At 43.9% G+C, this 13,129-nt stretch overlaps 1 long non-coding RNA gene across 2 annotated transcripts in view; it reads right to left on the bottom strand.

The window, feature by feature from the left end:
• The window catches only part of LOC122211048, a 120,251-nt gene extending 109,271 nt beyond the window's left edge, over nucleotides 1-10,980 (bottom strand). For both annotated transcript variants that reach the window (XR_006198438.1, XR_006198437.1), the window contains exon 1: nucleotides 10,905-10,980. This is a non-coding gene — a long non-coding RNA (uncharacterized LOC122211048). The remainder of the gene's footprint in view (nucleotides 1-10,904) is intronic.
• Nucleotides 10,981-13,129: the final 2,149 nt, after the last annotated feature.

Raw genomic sequence — 13,129 nt, forward strand, 5'->3', positions numbered from 1 at the left:
CCCTGACACACTTTTCTTCATACACACACAGACTTGTTGGCCCTGTGGCCTGATGCCACAGTCAACAATGACAGCTATGCCTGTCACAGTCAACTTCAAACCCTCATGCTCTTGTCTAGATCAGGCCAGCAGTCCCACAGCAACACCAGGCAAGGTCTGAGGTGAATCTTGTTGCCTATAGTTGACTAGATGATGCTGGGATGAACCTGGGCTCATCACATGACCCCTAAACCACAGAAGCTTAACTCCAGCCCCCGTAGTTTATTGTGGCCATTCCTTAGGCCCAGGTCCCCTCTCCATTCAACCTTTCCCTGACCCTGAGCTTTGGGAATAAAAACCCATACCAGTGTAGCTCACGCTGACTCCGCCCTGCTCAGAGCCTGCTGCCCGGAACCCCTAAGGGCTCCTGAACCTTCCCACGGCAGCAGGGAGACCTCACTTTCAGATGGAACCTCCCTGTCCAAACATACACCTGCACAAACACACGAGAACTCACCACATTCACTGGACATCTTGGGGCCATTGCTCCCGCAGGTTAATTTTCCCCTGCACCCATCTGCTAAGTCAGGCTTTCTCTCGGGCTCATGCTGTCACAGCCCCAACTGGCCTCACACGTGAGCCCATATGAGCTCCTGCACATCCATCCAAGTCTAAGACCCCAGTGTGCCTTATGTTTGTTCTCTAGCCAGTTCATGCTAACAGAGGAGACACTTGAGACTAGGAAAGGCACAGTAGGCATATTTGCCTAGAAATTCATTTGTTCCCAGCAAATCAAATGATCATGCAACGTCCAATGATGAGGAAGTCTTACACGTGATCATGAAGAGCAATGCTGGACTAAGGATCACAGACTCAAACACCTCCAAGTCAGGAAGATGAGTGAATGAATGGTTTGGCTCAGGTGTCAGACATGAACTTCTATGTCAACTTGTCGAGATATATGGTTAGACATTATTCTAGATGTCTTTGTGAAGGTGTTTTTTGGAGAAGATTTGCATTTAAATGGGTAGACTTTCAATAAAACAGATTGGTCTCCATAATGTGAGTACACTTCATCTAATTGGTTGAACAAAGACAGACCCCCCCTCTAGCAAGAAGGGACTCTGCCAGCAGACAGCCTTTGGACTCAGACCCCAACTCTTACCTGGGTCTCCAGCCTGCTGGCCCACCCTGTAGGTTTTACACTTGCCAAGCCACCAATTCCTTAAAACACACACACACACGCACACACACATGCATGCACGCACACATATACACCTTGTTGGTTTGGTTCCTCTGTAGAACACTGACTAATACACCCACCAGCTATTACTCAGATTCAGCTAATCCTGGGGATCAAACAAATTACCAACTACCAACCAGCCTGGGAGCCATCAGTTAGGATGTCTGAGCTAGAAATGACACAGAACCAGTGCTATTCTTAGGCAAAATTGCAGCATCTCTGCCCATCCAACTCAGAGACATCATACCCTCCTGCACCCATACCTCCTACATGCGCACCCTTCCTATTCCCCCCTTCGAACCATGGTTCTCCCACCTTTCCTCAGCACTGGTTCAGGAAAGAAAATAGGTAGCATAATATTTATACAGGCCAGGAACATAATGATCATGATAATCCTGTGCAGTAGACACAATTATCCTCCTCGGCTGACAAATAAGCAACAAGCTTAGAGAAGTTCGGCAGTTTGGCCAAGGTCACACAGCAAACAGAAGAGCAGGCAATCAGACCCTGGACTGTCTGGGTCCAGAGCTCAAGGCCTACCAAGCTGGCTTAGTGGAGACCTTCTTAAAAACATCCATTTTCCAGCAACTCAGGCTGGTTTGCTCATCTTCAGTAAAGGTGATAACAGCCTTCTGCCGCAAGCCAGAGGTACTGTCAGTGTTCACCGCATAAAACAGGCAACACACATGTGAAACTCATTGGGTCTCTCCAGCAGAATGACAACTTTATCACCACAGTGTAACCGGAACATCCTCCACACAGCTGTGGCCAGAGCAGTAAATCTGAAACTGAAATTTGATCCTGACACCGCCTGTTTAAACCCTTCCTGTGGCTGAAACACCTCCTGCTTCTCATCGGCATTTGCCCTGAGAGCCAGAATGGGGCTGAATCTTCAGATGGAGATCAAAGTGGCCATAGCAGAAGGGATAAGAGGTGATGCAGAGGCTGGGCCAGGTAAGCCACGGGATCAGGAGATTTGAAGGAGAAGGATAGGTGACCATCTTCCTTCGTTGTTCTTCTTGCTAGTTCTGAGGATGGGCTGTGGCCTGGCTCCTCTGTTCTCTGTCCCTTTCCCAAGCTTCCAGATGTAATATTCCATCACTCCCCTTCCAGGAGGATAAAGCCACGGGGATTTACCTTACATTCCCCAAAAACACAGGTGGGGAGAGGTCCTCTATCTCTACATGGACCTTGTTTCCCATTTTAGGTGGAAGAGTTAGTCCGACCCAAGCCCGTTCTCAAGTCTGGCCTCATGAGACATCACAGGCCCTACAGGTTGGCTCCAGAGTGATTTTTGGCAAGACAGGACTAAAGGAGGCCAGGCTTTCTGCCAAATTCTGTTCTTGTGAAAAATCAGTTAGCCCATTCTGACCAGACATATAAAATAGTCTGTAATAAATGTTTCCTGAAAATGTCAGGGGAATTTTTCCATCTTTACATGCTAAGGTTATAAGAGAGTCATTGAAGCACAGAATTAGTCATGCAGGCTGTGGAAACCAGCTATCTAATCAAGCCAAAAAAACAACAAGAAAAGAGAAATGCCCAAAAGCTCTGTTCCCCTTCATCTATGTTCCTTTCTAGTTGTTGCAAAGGTCAAAGAGTAACTTCATAAATCTGTTTGATATGCTGAGATGAGACTGCCACAGAATCTAATTGCCTGGAAAAGATGGTTTGATTGATATCTTCAGAAACACATACAGCTTCAGTTAGACAATCATTTCCACCCCCAGAAGGATGCCTGGAAATCAGACTATGGGTGCCAGAAGGGCCTCAGCATTGTCTGAAGCAGGAGGAGACTGAGTCCCTTGTGGTTAAGTAATTTATTTACGGGAATATAGCCAGTTATGAGCAAAATGAGGTATTCTGATATTAGGGTCATTTTTCTTTTCCAGTTACCAGTGGTCTTCAGACTGTCATTCACACGACAACCTCACGAGGCATATATGGGCACAAATGAGCTCATTTTAGGAGAGGCAAGTTTCAGATCCCCAATTTCCAAATGTGTATTCTATAAAATTGAGCTGTGTGAGAAAGCACTTTGAAGCAGCATGTCTATTCTTTCTTACTCTCCCTCTCCATTCTTCGCCCCTTCAGCAAAATCAAACAAACAAACAACAAAAAAAAAAAAACACAATTTTCAGCCATACGACGGATGCAGCAAACACAAGGTGCTAAAAAAGGGACAATTCAACATTCTGACATCTTCAGAGCTTCCCTGAATAGGGAAATATAACTTCTGCCCCGTATTTATCATTAAGAGAAGCATTTCCAGGGGTGCCTGGGTGCCTGAGTTGGTTAAGCATCCAACTCTTGGTTTCAGCTCAGGTCATAATCTCACGGTTCGTGAGTTCAAGCCCCGCATTGGGTTCTGCACTGTCAGTGCAGACCCTGCTTGGGATTCTCTCCCTCTCTCTCTCACCCTCTGTCTCTCCCTCTCTCTGCCCCTCCCCACTCACAACGTGCGTGCACTCTCTCTCAAAATAAATAAATAAACTTTAAAAAAAGGAGAGAAGCACTTCCAATATTTTACTCGTATGACCAGTATTTATTAAAATGTACAGTACACACACATATGTTACTTTGATCAATTGTGAACCCATAATAATTATAATGATAACTCAACCCAAGAGAAATTTGTTTTGAAACTTAGAGCATTTGGAGTCACAGGCAATAATTTTTGTTTCAATGTTTCAACATATTTTTGTTGCAGAAAAATTTTATAGGTTGATCAATAAAAGACCTCCAACATGAAAATATGTTACAATCAAAAAAAATTCTTATTGTGACGGAAGAAGAACAGAAATGTGATTTTTAAGGTAGAAATATGTGAAAGAGAATTTTCTGCTGTTAAGTAAAAGCCTGTTCGTATGTGCATTTCTTTGTTTCATTAGAGGATAGTGGGTATCAGGTGACTGTGGGATCTATGCCATTGGATTAATTTAAAAGAGTAATGCATTATTTTATATTATTTACAATATGTTCAATATTTATAATGTATATGTGTACGTGTATACAAACATACACACAGCATTATACACAACATACATATGTGTACATATAATAGTTGTGTCCTCTGCAATTATTTAAATTTATGAGAAAATACTTGTAAGTTAACTTAAGAAATATGTAAGGGGGTACATAATTCTTCAAAATACTTTTAGGGCATAAAGGAGCAAAAATCAGAGCACCTGGGTGGCTCGGTGGGTGAAGCGTCTGACTTCAGCTCAGGTCATGATCTCACAGTTCATGGGTTCGAGCCCCACATCAGGCTCTGTGCTGACAGCTCAGAGCCTGGAGCCTGCTTCGGATTCTCTGTCTCCCTCACTCAGCCCCTCCCCTAATTGTGCGCTCGCTCGCGCCTGCTCTCTCACTCTCTCTCTCTCTCTCAATCAAAAATAAAGAAGTAAACATTTAAAAAAAGGAGCAAAAATTGTTTATGACAATTGCTTTTTACTTTCTTTTTGGATGAGCAGTAGAATAGGTAGGAAAGAAAGAACACTGGCTTTGGAAGCATACCGTGCTATTGGGCCAGTATGTCAAGCTGAGTAGGCTGTTTGTCAACAGAGACCAGCTAGATTCCCAGCAAACCATTTCTTCTTCCTGGAGACACTGCTAAACCACATTTCCAACACTCTACATCTGGGTAAAAAAAAAAAAAGGTCTTTTCTATATGGATAAATTCATTTACTTGCCTAACAAAGTTAGACAGAAATTTGCCTTTTAAAAAAGGACCTTTTCAGAGCCTTCAATAGGCTAATATTTAATTAAAATCCTAGCATCCCACTAAGCTTATGTACAAATGGCACCCTTTTCCCCAGAGTATATATTTACATGTGCAGACAGCTGGATTCCTCAGAAGCATCTGAAGATGCCCCAGGCTGTCTTCTCTCTAGACGTTTCCTGCTGCTGCTCCCTTTGTAGTGAATGCACCTCCATTCTCCCGACCTGTCTCCCTGGGTCCAACACTTCCCTGTCCTTCAAGGTCCCTCTCTATCTCGTTCATGCAGCTGACCTTGGAGCCTCCCTGCCAGCCCCAATCTAAACCCGCCACGGCGCTGCTCTGCCTCCCACAGCATCTCCGTTGGAGCCTTCCTCACATTCTACCTCATCTAATTGTGCCATCACATCTTATCTCCTACACTAAGTGGCAAGGTTTCTGAAAGCAAAACCAAGTATCATTTATCTTTGTAGCTACTCCCCCCAAACATTTATAATACAACATATGCTCAATAATTGTTTTACTGTAACGACTGACACTTGAAAACATAAATCAACCCAGCTAACTTCTAATGATCTACCTAACACATATGGTCTGACTTTTCCATTTATTGGGTGACCCTAAAATTTTGCAACATTCAGTACATGCTGGCATGCCATGATAAGGCCAAGTTTCCTTGAGCAATCACTGGCAAGTAATGCCTTGGAATATAGGTGAAAAAAAATGTCATTGCCTCATTAATTCAGCTAAATATGTTTCTGGCCAAGAAGTCATTTCTTGAGTCACAAACCTCTTTCTTATGGCACCAGTAGCCACCTTACCCAATGTACTAATGAAGAACTGTCATGTGAAGCAGCAACAAAAGAAAGATCAAGTTCTGACCCATGCTGAGTTTTTGGAACAGTTAGACTTCCTGGAAGCCAGGCCCACATTGCTGGGAATGTTTGTTCTGGCCCCAACTACCCAAGTCTTCAAAAAGAGGAGCTCAAATTTTCCCCTGCCCTTCAATCAGTGTAATGGTTTAACAAATGTTCTAATTCAATAACCCAGTTGGCATTTTCTGAGCATCTGAACAGTTAACTATATGCCCAGCACAATCACCTGTGACTGCTAGCTGCTTTTTAAGAAGGGTGATTCTAACACAAATAGTCTTATAAAGAGATATGCAAAGGGCCCCTGGGCAGAGGCCATCACTTGTCCATAATAAGCATTTTCCCCTTCCTCATTAGAACAACGTCCCAATTTTATTGAGGGCAGAAATGTACCCAGCTAAAATTCTAGATTTCCTGACCTCTCTTTCAGCTATATGTGTCCATGAGACTAATTTTGGCCAAAGACAGTCAGCAGAAATATGGGGTCTTCCAGCAGGATTGCTTAATAGGAGCTGACTCATCCAGGAAGCTCACCCCTTTTGCCATTTCTTCCCTCCTCTGTCCTGGCAGGACTTGGGATGCTGCTGTAATAACTAGCACTCCAATACCCATCTTGAACCATGGATGACCCTGAGATGGAACCATCTTGAACCATGAGATGACCCTGAGATGGAACCATCTTGAACCATGAGATGACCTTGAGATGGGACCATCTTGAACCATGAGATGACCTTGAGATGGGACCATCTTGAACCATGAGATGACCTTGAGATGGGACCATCTTGAACCATGAGATGACCCTGAGATGGAACCATCTTGAACCATGAGATGACCTTGAGATGGGACCATCTTGAACCATGAGATGACCCTGAGATGGAACCATCTTGAACCATGAGATGACCTTGAGATGGGACCATCTTGAACCATGAGATGACCTTGAGGTGGGAGCCTTGGAGCAGAAAGATAGAAGGATGCTTTCTCACTCCCAGATGATCCTATAAGGACACCATACCAGGCCCATCACACCTATCTCTCATCTTCTTTAACATGAGAAGATAAAACCTTTAAGACAAACTATTGATTGATGGTTTCTGTCACAAAGAGCCAAACTGAATTCTTGGCCTTGGTCTGGGAGTCCCCCAATGATTCAGGTGAGGAAAACTTTCCAATATAGCCTCCAGCATGATAAAAACCCCATCAAATAAGTCAGACCTTTTTGCCTAGATAGCATTTCAGAGGCAGAAAATCTAGACGTCTCTGGATTGACAGGCAGATGCCAGAGCCATCACATACAGTTGTACAAGTTACACACTGCACCATTCAGGTCATATTCTATCACATGTGTATGAATGGTCTATGCTGTATAAGTGGCCCTGTACTCACTGTTTAGGGGACAGTGATCAAGAATGGGAGGAGTAAGTGCCAGTAGCATGCAGGCTTGATGGCCCAGGTACATATGGATAGTGTGGTTCCTAATGCAGAGACACCTGAAATAAAGTGTAAGTGTAAGCCTCAGGACCATCTCCAGAAAGGTTCTGGACCAGGGCCAACTAGATTTTAACCTCAGAATACTCACACCTGCCCTCCTTCTTCTCCCTTCTTCCTACACCCTCCAAACACTCACAAACTCGTTTACACACACACACACACACACACACACACACACACACACACACACACACAGTTTACTCCTAAGAAGTCAGCCTAAATGAGCAAACAAAGGTCAGGAAAATCTTAAGAGCAAGCAACTTACACAAAGATTATGTGTAGAAGGAGACGTGTGCGAACACTGGACCAGGGTGGCTCTCCCAGCTTAGCCTTTGTTCAGAGCTTATTAAAGAAAAGAGGATTTTTTAAGGAAACATTTTTATTGGACTTGACAGGGAGCCCCAGGTAGGCCAGCAGAGCAAGAGCAGACTCTGAGATCTGAGAGGCCCCTGAGGATTGAACAGCAGAGTCAGAGCTATCACACAAACAGCACTAACATTTGCTCCAGCCCAAATCGCACAGCTCAGCCTGAAGCTAGGACCCAGAGAGCACATCGTGACAAGAGCAAGGAACAAGGCACATGAGGTCTCAGAAAAAATGTATATCAGCCCAGGTCTCTGTCTTTAGCAGTTCTTGTCTTGGAGACATGGCCTTTGTCACCACAGACCTTTTAAAGGTCATGGTCCAATCTCATCCACCAACCAACCCACCATTCCCGGGGGGGAAATGAGCTCCGAAAAGGTGATGTGGCTTGTTCAAAGACAATGCATGGTAGACTCGTAACCAGAAGTCAGAGTCTTAAATAATTGCGAGAAACCTACTTCCTCCCCCTTGATAACTGCCACCTAGAGATGCCACCCAGCTTTTTATGACTGCTCAGCATGTGGAGACTGCCATAGACCAGTGTCTGAGACAAGACTGGGTGTGGCTGCACATAACAGAGAAGCTACAAATAGGAGTGCATATTGCTCAGTGCTATAAAAGAAGTCAAGAGTAGACAGTCTAGGGGTGGTATGGAAGCCAGGCAAAGTTGTCTGGAACTCAGGCTCCTACCAGCTCACCACACCACCATCTCTGGAATGTAGCTCTTGTTCCCATGATCCAAGATGCTTGCTAGAGCTCCAGCTTATACCTTTGACAACAGAATGGAGGAAAAGTGAGAAAAAAGATCCGTATGCTTTCTGTAAGGACATTTCTTGAATTCGCTCACGAAATTGATTTTGTTGGCCAAAACTTCAGTCAATCAAAAGGCACCTTCCCAGCTATAAGGAGACTGAGGAAGGCAGCCATTTAATCATTGGCAATATGCCCATCTCCTTAATGATGAAGGGAAGACAGATATTGGGGACAACATGGGTCTATGCCATACCCAGGGCCAGTCATTTAAGTCCCCAATGGAAGGGAATGGGTAAGAGAAGCCACAGGAGTAAATCAAAGAAGACTCTGCCCTAATGGCATCTAAAGTGAGAAGAACATGAATTAGCAGCAGGGAGAATGGAGAGAGCTTTTCATGGAGGAAATCTCACAGGCAAAGGCCCAGAGGAGGGGATATTAAAAGCTAATGCAGGAACACCTGGGTGGCTCAGTGGGTGGAGTGTACAATTCTTAGTATCAGCTCAGGTCATGATCTCACAGTTGTAGCCCTGCATTGGGCTCTGCACTGAGCATGGAGCCTGCTTGGGATTCTCTCCCCCTCTCTCTCTGCCTCTTCTTTGCTCATGCTCTCTCTCTCTCTGTCTCAAAATAAATAAATGGACTTAAAAAAAAAAAAGCTGATTCAGTAGAAGAAATAATTCTTAGATCAATGGCAATGGACAATAAGCTGAGGAACAAGCTGGGAGGTAGGATGGAGAGGGCATTTGTAACTTTTCGAGACCTAATACCAATACCTAATTTTAATCATCCATTCGACCAACATTTATTAAGAACCCACTGTGTGAGAAGACCTCTGCCTACTTGAGGAAAAGAATGAAAAAGACACTAGCCTCATGGGTCTTAACACTCCAGAAGAAAAGAAAAACAAACAAACAGGTCATTATAGTACAGGCTGATGAGGACTTTACCAGAGAAAGTTCTGTGCTACGTACACAAGCACTGAGAAGAGGCGCCTAATGCAGGTGCACCTTAGAAGAGGCACCTTAGAAGATCGGGGAGGCAGAGGCCACCTGGAGGAAATCTTTAAAAAGCCCTGTAGCACAGGGATAGGGGTACAGGCTCTGCATCTGCTTTTCCACGTTCAAATCTTGGCTCTACCTTTTATATTAGCTGTATATCCTGGCAAGGCATTTATCTTCTCCGAACCCCAACCATCTGACAGACAGATGCTAATGATAAGAGTAGCACCTACTTGCTAGGGTGGCTGAAAGGATCAAATGAGATATTCCCTGTGAAGCCCACAGCATGGCATCTGGCATATAAATAAGTGCTCTGTATAGATGAGCTATTAATAACATGACTATGACCAGTGTTAAGCTAAGAGTTAAGGGTAAGTAGGAGTTGGTGGAGAAAAAAGAAGTAGATGTCCAGACAGAAGAGATAAAAATCTTCGAAAGACCTGAGTCCCAGAGGGTCAGGAGGAAAGGGCGTCTGTGGGGAGCACTAAGCGAGGAGAAAAGCCAGGCCAGCTTAGGCGGGCCAGGTGAAGGCATTTGGACTTTAATCAAGAGCCGTAGGGAGCCATCAGAGCAAGAGAGCTGATGTAATCAGGCTGTCACCTTAGAAAGATCACTCTGACTGCTATGTAGTGAATGGATTGACCAGACGCAACACTGAAGGTCCTGTGCCAATCAGGAGGTGGTAATCCTTATGACAGATAGTGGCGGCTTGAACCAAGATGTTAGCGATGAAGGTAAAACGCACGGATTCAAAGGATGCCAAGGAAGTGGAATCTATAAGATCTGCTCATGATTATATCCCACTTGACGCATGCCCTTGGTACAGCCCCTTGAACAACTGAACTCCTGCACAAAGCCTGGAAGTTGTTCCAGTACCTGTCACCCTGGTCCTTCTCATCAGAAAGAAGAGTGTCACCTAGAAACAGCACAAGTCTTCAACAGCAAAGGGCACGTGTAATTTCTAGCCAGTAGAACTAGATAATAACCAATCGGATAAAAATGATTCAGGAATTTAGAAATACACTACTGGGAGATGAACCAAAACAAATCCAGAGAAAAATAACCCTGTAACAGCCCTCCATGCCTAGGGAAATGCTCCACTTCAGCCCCTTATGGCTTCAGATGAATAATAGCGTATATGTGTATATGGGATGCTATTTGGTGACACCATCATTTATCCTCCAGACTAGGACATTTTTAAGAATGGAAGTGGTCTCTTTGATATTACATCAGGGCAACAGACAGAAAATGGGGCTCTCTGCCAGCCAAATCTAGTTTTCCCCGCTACCCAAGTGTGGAGCATTCCTAAGAACTCTTTGATAAACCCAAATGGCATAAAACCAAGAAGCAGTTTCCATTAATTTATATGGAAGCATTTTTGAGCATTCTCAGACCCCAAAAACAACCTCTCTCAGACTTTCCTGACACCTTAGGACGCATTTTGCTAATAAATACACAAAAATACATTGAGATACGGCACAGACGCTCACCAGACCAGGTCAGAGCTCGGGCGGCTGGAGGCCGAGACAAGACCCTGCCTCTCAGCGCAGCTGCGGCTGCGTCTATCTCTACGTGTACGACGACTGCTGCAAAACCGACGCTGAACACGATTTTCGCTTTTCGTCTTTTGTCGTAAAAATGAAACTCTCCTTTGGGCTTCTTTTCATTACGGAAAACGGGTACTAACACAGGTCCTTCCTAAAAGCGAAGTGGCATAGCGGGAACTTTCGAAAAGCGGAGGATACCTGTAATTGCTCTCCTTTTTGGCTGCCTAATATTCACCACCCCCCAGCACACACACACACACACACACACGCGTGCGCACACACACACACACACACACACACACACACACACACATTTGTGTGTGTGACAACAGTTCCTAATGTCCTTATGAGGAATTACCTATCTCCCATAGCAAGTGGTTTTATTGGAACTGTCAATGCGGTTGCCAGGGAGTGAGCCCATAACGCCAAGGTAGGCCAGCTGAACTCAGGGCTTTGAACTTGATCAGAAATGGAACAAAATATAAAACACCAGAAAAAGGCATACCCACATTCCTTCTATCATCATCTCCTAGTGAGGCCATTGAAACATTCCTGCTTCCAGACCCCTGGTGCCCTGAATATCTGTCCTTTGATGAGCCTGTTATCCAGTCCTTCCCATCGATTCTGTGAGTACCCGATGCCATTGCAATAAATTCCTTTTCTGTTGTTAAAAATCCTAATTGATACAATTATCCTTGAGTTTTAGAACACATAATTCTGACTCTGAATTTCACATCTGGCATTCACTAACTCTGTGTCTTTGGCTTTAGTTTTCTCATCTCTCAAATAATATTATACATACCTTATAAGCTAGTTTTAGAAATATATAAGATATTATATGCCAAGCACTTGGCTCAGTACCTGGTTCAGTAGTAAGCCATTGGCTAATATGAATTTCCTTCCAACCTTTCTTTCTCTCAGCTAATGTTACGTAGATTTGGTTTTGATATTTCATTTCAATATTTAGAGAAGGGGTAATCTCACAGTTTGTGAGATCAAGCCCTGATGCAAGGAGACAGCGTGGAGCCTGATTGGGATGTCTCTCCCTCTCTCTCTGCCCCTTCTCCCCTCTAAATAAATAAATAAGTTTTTAAAAAGTATAAGAAAAAATGTAGATGAATGGGACAGATATCTAATTTTCCTATCAGTAGGAATAGAGTAGGTTCTGCTGTTGTAACAAACAATGGCTTTTAACAACAAAGGTTTATCTCTTACTCACTCTACATTTCCAGTATGAGTTGGCTGAGTTCCTGCTCCAGTTCATCCTCACTCAGTGTATTAGAGAAAAACAAAGAAATGGAACCAATGGGATATATACATAGAGATTTATTTTATTCTAAGGAATTGGTTCACATGATGGTGGGGCTGGCAAGTCCAACATCTGTAAAGCAGGCCAATAGTCTATTCAGATAAGAGTTGATGCTTGTAATCTTGGGTAGGAATTCCACAGGGCAGCAGGCTGGAAAACTCAAGCAGGGTCTCTATGTTACAATCTAGAAGAGAATCCCTTCCTTTATGAAAAACCTCAGTCTGCTGTTAAGAACCTCAAGTGATTGGTTGAGTTCCACCCACATTATGGAGGATAATCTGCTTTACTCAGAGTCTCTTGATTTAAGTGTTGATCATATCTTTTAAAAAATACCTTCACAGCAATATCTAGACTGGTATTTGACCAAACAACTGGGCACCATTGCCTAGCCAGGTTGACATATAAAATCAACCATCATACCCAGTCTAAAAAAAATTATCCACTCTCTCAAATGTTGCCTGACGCTGTGACAAAGGGAAAGAGAACATGGCAAATCCTACTAGCTCTTAACATTTTCTACCAGAACTGATATATATCACTTTTCACTCCCCTTTTATTGCACACAGCACATCACAGGGCCATGCCTAGCTTTCATGGGAAGTACAATCCCACCGTGACCCAGAACAGAACCAAAATATTTATGAACAGCCTTAATGAACACCACAGGCTTATAATCTCATCCTCTTGATTTTTACAAAGAATACCATTGTCCTTAGTCCTTCCCTTCCTGACTATACTGGATGAAGCTTTCTGCTATCATGGTACACCGAGATCCCCTAAAGGAAGACAGGACAGGGACAGCCATTATTAATATGAGCATGTCTTGTCGGGTACCTGGGGGGCCCACTCAGTGAATGGG

This window comes from Panthera leo, chromosome F2 (genome assembly GCF_018350215.1).
Source record: "Panthera leo isolate Ple1 chromosome F2, P.leo_Ple1_pat1.1, whole genome shotgun sequence".
NCBI classification, from domain to species: Eukaryota; Metazoa; Chordata; class Mammalia; order Carnivora; family Felidae; genus Panthera; species Panthera leo.